This window comes from Triticum dicoccoides, chromosome 7B, assembly GCF_002162155.2.
Source record: "Triticum dicoccoides isolate Atlit2015 ecotype Zavitan chromosome 7B, WEW_v2.0, whole genome shotgun sequence".
Taxonomy (NCBI): Eukaryota; Viridiplantae; Streptophyta; class Magnoliopsida; order Poales; family Poaceae; genus Triticum; species Triticum dicoccoides.
The window spans coordinates 639,636,250-639,643,593 of record NC_041393.1 but is presented as its reverse complement, the minus strand read 5'-3'; the positions used below and the strand labels follow the sequence as shown (position 1 = coordinate 639,643,593).

The 7,344-nt window shown below is 46.9% G+C and overlaps 1 pseudogene; it reads right to left on the bottom strand.

The window, feature by feature from the left end:
- Positions 1-579: 579 nt before the first annotated feature.
- The window catches only part of LOC119336124, a 22,708-nt pseudogene continuing 15,943 nt past the window's right edge, over positions 580-7,344 (bottom strand).

Here is a 7,344-nt window from a genome sequence, read left to right as displayed (position 1 = left end):
CCTCAGCGCACTGGCTGTTTGGCCCACCAAAATGGGCAACCTTCAAATACACCTGACAACGTTCCATTATGTTAATCTGTCAGTTGAGGTGAACATTTACAATATTACAAATCAAAATGAGCAAATCTACTATTCATTTAGATAAAATCTAAGAAGCTGGCCAGATGTTGCTACTAGGAAACTATACAGTGCTACCCATCTTGGTAACGGATTACGACAAAACCTTATGCAGAAGTTATCTTAATTTATTGGTAAGTAAAGTGCTCCCAGGTTTGCTTTAGTTTGGTTTGGAGCCTGATGGCATCCCAACTAAGAGCATTGTCATCAGAAAAGTTCAGGGACATACTACAAGATGAACTCGGCGTATATGTCAGTCTACAGAAATTCTATGTGGGTTGGTCTGTGAATAATGGTATCAAGGTTCTGTCCATGGGCACATTTGTTAAAATTAACATCACACCTCATGAATACATGGGTTTCAGATGATGGTGCATGGATATGGTCCCAGCAATTACTACTTCATGTCTGTCAAAATATAAGGTGAATTAAATTTCCAAAAGTCAAAGTTCCTATGTTTGATCAAATCTGTAGCAAAATACATCTAAAACCTACAATACTAAAGGCCTGTTCGGACTCACTCCCACTCCGCAGCTCCGCTCTGGAGCGGAGTGGCATGCAACTATAATCTACAGAGTGGCCAGAAGGTCGCTCCGTCCGCTCCGCTCCGTGGCGAGGGCGTGGATGCTTTCCGAATAGCCCCTAAATAAATCAAATATGGAAATATACTTCATCATGAATCTAATGATACTGATTTTCTATAGTAGATATTTATGTTTTATTATATAAACTTGGTCAAAATTAGGTAAGTTTGAATTTTTAAAAAAATTGTACACCTTACAAGTTCAAACTGAGGGGGAACTGAACATTTCTGTAAAGACATGACCTTTTCTTAAATTATGAAATAATGCATCCTCCTAACCATTAGATCATTCTCAATGTACGGTCCATAATCATTTGGGCACATCATAAAAATACTTTGTGACTGTGCGAGAATCTGTAGCTTACCCCGTCGGTGGCCAGGATGACGAACTGGTCCTGGGCGGTGATCCTCCTCCGCGTCACCTCCGGCACCAAGATGATGCCGTAGTCCTTGACGCAGTAGTCGCCAAACGCGCGCGACATGGCCAGCCCCGGCGCCTCCCGATGGGGCACCCACACCCGATGCACGCCGGGCTCGTCGTTGAGGCACTGCACGTGGCCCTCACACTGCAAGATGCGCGCCTTCTCCTCTGCGATTCGGATTCGAACGTGGGGGAGCAATTGCTGTGTCAGGAATGGACTGTCCATCTTCTAGTCTTGTCATGATGACTTACGGGGTAAGTCGGGCTTGAAGTCAACGGTGAGCTGGACGGTCGTGATGTCCCCGTCGTCCGACGTGGTCGCAAGGATGGCCCGCGAGTTGCTGACGTTCGCGACCACCATCAAGTCGCTCTACTTCATGATGGACAGAGCCGTGGAGCCGTTGTTGATGGCATCAAGGCGCCGGCTTCGGCGGAGCTCCTCGTCCACGGCTGCAGCTGTGGCCAGGTAGGACTTCCTCAGGAGGTCGAACTGGCAGTCAATGAGCCTCTTCTCGCCGTCGATGAGTGACGCCACACTAGTAGAAAAGGGGGCAATGGTCCAGGACGGTCCAGCCCATTAGTCCCGGTTCAATCCAGAACCGGGACCAATGGGGGCATTGGACCTGGTTCTTGAGCCCCGGGGGCCGGCCGGGCCATGTGGGCCATTGGTCCCGGTTCGTCTGGACCTTTTGGTCCCGGTTGGCGGGACGAACCGGGACCAATGTGCCTTGCTCCTGGCCCACCACCATTGGTCCCGGTTGGTGGCCTGAACCGGGACCAAAGGCTTCCCTTTAGTCCCGGTTCATGCCACGAACCGGGACCAATTAATTGCCTATATATATATACCCCGCGATTAGAGCACTCTCAGTGCTCTGTTTTTCGTGGCCGGCGAGGAGAGAGCTTTGTGTTGCTCTAGCTCACCTCCTATGCACACGAGGTGTTCGATGGAATGCCCGAGCCACACTACTTAAGCTTTCTCCTCTCCAAGCTCCACCTCCAAGCTCCATTTTTCTCAATATTTGTCTAGGTTTAGCGGTCCGTCACGTCCCGTCCCTGTCTTCACCGCCGTCGATCGTCCGCGTCGCCGGCACCACCGTGGTGAGCCTCTTGTTCTTATCTTCTTTCTGAAAGGAAAAAAAAACTCTTACTTGTATGTTTATATAGATACTTGTATAATTTTCTTACTTTTATCATTGCATCTTATATAGTGCAATGGTTTTGGTATCCGCCCCCGTCGGCCCTCGTCCTGTCTATGATTCAGATGTGGTATATATTATCTTTTCATAACTATTGGTTCATTTATTGTTTATGACAATTATGCCGACCAACGTGACATAGATTTTATTTATCTAGGAGGTTGTTGAACCGGAAATTCCAACCGACCCTATTGTCGAGAGGTTAAATTTAGTTGAAGAAGAAAACAATTTGTTGAAGGAAAAAATTAGAAAAATTGAGGAGGAGAAGATGATATTGGAGTTGCATGTTGCGGATGTCGTCGATGATCACAAGATCAAGATGGATGCAATGCGCTTGAAGATTAGAAAGATTAGAAAATACGCCATTCATACCGAGGCTTGGTATCATTATGCCGTTGGATCAGTTGTTACATTGGTTGCGATTATGATCGCATTTGTTTTCGCATTGAAATGTTTTACATAGTTTCAGTGTATGGTTTAATTAATTTAGATGCTCTGCAGAGCTTTATGTTGTTAGATGAGAACTATGTATGTACTTTGGTTTTAATGTGATGATGAACTTCTATTAATTTGGTCACTTAATTATATAATGCACGCAGATGAACCGGCAATGGATGTACGGTTCAAGACACACCTCCGAGTACATTAAGGGCGTGCATGATTTTCTTGAAGTGGCTGAGGCAAACAAGCAGAATGGTTTTATGTGTTGTCCATGCCCTGTATGTGGGAATACGAAGTCTTACTCTGACCGGAAAATCCTCCACACCCACCTGCTTTACAAGGGTTTCATGCCACACTATAATGTTTGGACGAGGCAGGAGAAATAGGGTTTATGATGGAAGATGGCGAAGAAGAAGAGTACGATGACAACTATGTGCCCCCTGAATACGGTGATGCTCCTGAAGATCAAGAGGAACCAGACGATGTGCACGATGATGCTGCAACGGGCGAAGCTGCTGAAGATCAAGAGGAACCAGACGATGTGCCCGATGATGATGATCTCCGCCGGGTCATTGTCGATGCAAGGACGCAATGCGAAAGTCAAAAGGAGAAGCTGAAGTTCGATCGCATGCTAGAGGACCACAAAAAAGGGTTGTACCCCAATTGCGAAGATGGCAACACAAAGCTGGGTACCGTACTGGAATTGCTGCAGTGGAAGGCAGAGAATGCTGTGCCTGACAAAGGATTTGAGAAGCTACTTAAAATATTGAAGAAGAAGCTTCCAAAGGATAACGAATTGCCCGACAGTACATATGCAGCAAAGAAGGTCGTATGCCCTCTAGGATTGGAGGTGCAGAAGATACATGCATGCCCTAATGACTGCATCCTCTACCGCGGTGCGTACAAGGATCTGAACGGATGCCCAGTATGCGGTGCATTACGGTATAAGATCAGACGAGATGACCCTGGTGATGTTGACGGCGAGCCCCCCAGGAAGAGGGTTCCTGCGAAGGTGATGTGGTATGCTCCTATAATACCACGGTTGAAACGTCTGTTCAGAAACGGAGAGCATGCCAAGTTGATGCGATGGCAAAGTGAGGACCGTAAGAAAGACGGGAAGTTGAGAGCACCCGCTGACGGGTCGCAGTGGAGAAAAATCGAGAGAAAGTACTGGGATGAGTTTGCAAGTGAGCCAAGGAACGTATGGTTTGCTTTAAGCACGGATGGCATTAATCCTTTCGGGGAGCAGAGCAGCAATCACAGCACCTGGCCCGTCACTCTATGTATGTATAACCTTCCTCCTTGGATGTGCATGAAGCGGAAGTTCACTATGATGCCAGTTCTCATCCAAGGCCCTAAACAACCCGGCAATGACATTCATGTGTACCTAAGGCCATTAGTTGAAGAACTTTTAGAGCTGTGGAATGGAAATGGTGTACGTTCGTGGGATGAGCACAAACAGGAGGAATTTAACCTAAAGGCGTTGCTGTTCGTGACCATCAACGATTGGCTCACTCTCAGTAACCTTTCAGGACATACAAACAAGGGATACCACGCATGCACGAACTGTTTACTTGACACCAATAGTATTTACCTGGCAAGCTGCAGGAAGAATGTGTACTTGGGCCATCGTCGATTTCTTCCGACCAACCATCAATGTCGAAAGAAAGGCAAGCATTTCAAAGGCGAGGCAGATCACCGGAAGAAGACCGCCATGCGTACCGGTGATCACGTACTTGCTATGGTCAATGATTTACACGTAATCTTTGGAAAGGGTCCCGGCGGACTAGCTGTTCCGAGTGACGCTGGCGGACACGCACCAATGTGGAAGAAGAAATCTATATTTTGGGACCTACCCTACTGGAAAGACCTAGAGGTCCGCTCTTCGATCGACGTGATGCATGTGACGAAGAACCTTTGCGTGAACCTGCTAGGCTTCTTGGGCATGTATGGGAAGACAAAAGATACAGCTGAGGCACGGGAGGACCTGCAACGTTTGCACGAAAAAGACGGCATGCCTCCAAAGCAGTATGAAGGTCCTGCCAGCTATGCTCTTACCAAAGAAGAGAAGGAAATCTTCTTTGAATGCCTGCTTAGTACGAAGGTCCTGACTGGCTTCTCGCCGAATATAAAAGGAATAATAAATATGGTAGAGAAAAAGTTTCAGAACCTAAAGTCTCATGACTGCCACGTGATTATGACGCAACTGCTTCCGGTTGCATTGAGGGGGCTTCTATCGAAAAACGTCCGATTAGCCATTGTGAAGCTATGTGCATTCCTCAATGCAATATCTCAGAAGGTGATCTATCCAGAAATCATACCAAGGCTAAGGAGTGATGTCGTGCAATGTCTTGTCAGTTTCGAGCTGGTGTTCCCACCATCCTTCTTCAATATCATGACGCATGTCCTAGTTCATCTAGTTGACGAGCTGGTCATTCTGGGCCCCGTATTTCTACACAATATGTACCCCTTTGAGAGGTTCATGGGAGTCCTAAAGAAATATGTCCGTAACCGTGCTTGGCCAGAAGGAAGCATCTCCATGGGCCATCAAACAGAGGATGTCATCGGGTTTTGTGTTGACTTCATTCCTGGCCTTAAGAAGATAGGTCTCCCTAAATCGCGGTATGAGGGGAGACTGACTGGAAAAGGCACGCTTGGAAGGGACTCAATAATATGCAGGGACGGATATTCTTGGTCTCAAGCACACTACACAGTTCTACAGAACTCTACCTTGGTGACCCCGTATGTCGATGAACAACAGAACAGTCTGCGCTCCAAACACCCGGAGCAGTGCGACGACTGGATTACATGTGAACACATCAGGACTTTCAGTAGTTGGTTGGAAGCACGTATCAGAGGTGACAACACTGTTTGTGATGAGCTGTATTTGTTATCCAGGGGACCATCTTTGACTATATTGATTTGGAAAGGATACGAGATAAATGGAAATACATTTTACACGATTGACCAAGATCAAAAGAGCACCAACCAAAACAGCGGTGTCTGCTTTGATGCAACAACCGAGAGGGGAAATGACACATATTATGGTTACATAGTGGACATATGGGAACTTGACTACGGACATGATTTTAAGGTCCCTTTGTTTAAGTGCAAATGGGTCAATGTGTCAGGAGGCGGGGTACAGGTAGACCCACAGTACAGAATGACAACAGTGGATCTGAAAAATCTTGGGTACACTGACGAACCGTTCGTCCTAGCCAATGATGTGGCACAGGTTATCTATGTGAAGGACATGTCTACCAGACCGAGAAAGAGAAAAGATAAGGAAGCGAATACATCATACGATGAGCCAAAGCGCCACATAGTTCTTTCAGGAAAAAGGGACATCGTGGGAGTGGAGGACAAGACAGACATGTCTAAAGATTATGAAAAGTTTCATGAAATTCCTCCCTTTAAAGTCAAGGCTGACCCCAGCATCCTGATAAACGATGAAGATTATCCATGGTTACGGCGCAATAAGCAAATGACACAAGCGAAGAAAAAGTGAAGACTTTCTCCCGCAACTATTATGATGATACCATGCCAACTTTGTAACTGACGAGTATGATACCATTGTCCGTTTTGTACATGCACATGCTATGTGTGGGTCAATTTATGATACCATGCCAACTTTCAACTTTTTCAGAGTTCATTTGAAATGCTTTAATGTCTTATGGTTCGGCCCTCGTAATAATTAAAAATAGCAACAATAAGTATTTTGTTGTAAGTAGAAACAAAATAAAATAAATAAAGCAAGAAAGAAAACAAAAAAACAAAAAAAGTGGAAAGTTTATAATTTTCTTAAAACTAAAAGCAAAAAGAATTAAAAATAAAGCAAAAAACAAAAGAAAATAAATAATGCACAAAACAAAACAAAAAAACTGGAAAAAAAATAAAAATAGCAACAATAAGTAAAGAAAACAAAAAAACAAAAAAAATGCCCCCCACTAGGGCCCCACGGCTTGAATACGACTTGAAACCCTACTATGGGCCAGGATTCAGGAACGCAGTAGGCCCAGAAGGCCCATCAGGCAAAGCAGTCGCAAGTAGGCCCATAAGCGTGCAGTAGAGAGGAGCTCGAGAGGGGTGCGGCAGTGGGGCTTATAAACCACTGCGCGCCCCTCTCAACTAGCGAGGTGGGACTAAACTTTGGCCCCGATGCGGGCAGCACAGGGGCCTTTGGTCCCGGTTGGTGGCTCCAACCGGGACTAAAGGGGGGGCATTGGTCCCGGTTGGTGCCACCAACCAGGACTAAAGGCCGCAGCTTCCCGCCCTTTGGGCTGCCGAAAAAGAGGCCTTTGGTCCCGGTTGGTGGCACCAACCGGGACTAAAGGGTGCATTAGTCCCGGTTTTTTCCATCAACCGGGACCAATGCTCCTTGTATATAAGTAGCACTTCTCAGTTTTGCAGAGTTCATCGCCACCAGTTGCCCCCCGACGACGCCGAGCACATCGACGCCGCCAGGCTGCCCCGACGCCGCCCGCCACCCCCACCGTCGCCCGCGCCCGTCGTCGTCGCCGGCCTCCTCGAGCCCCCGCCAGCCTCCCCGAGCCCACGCCGTCCTCCCCGAGCCCGCGCCTGCCATC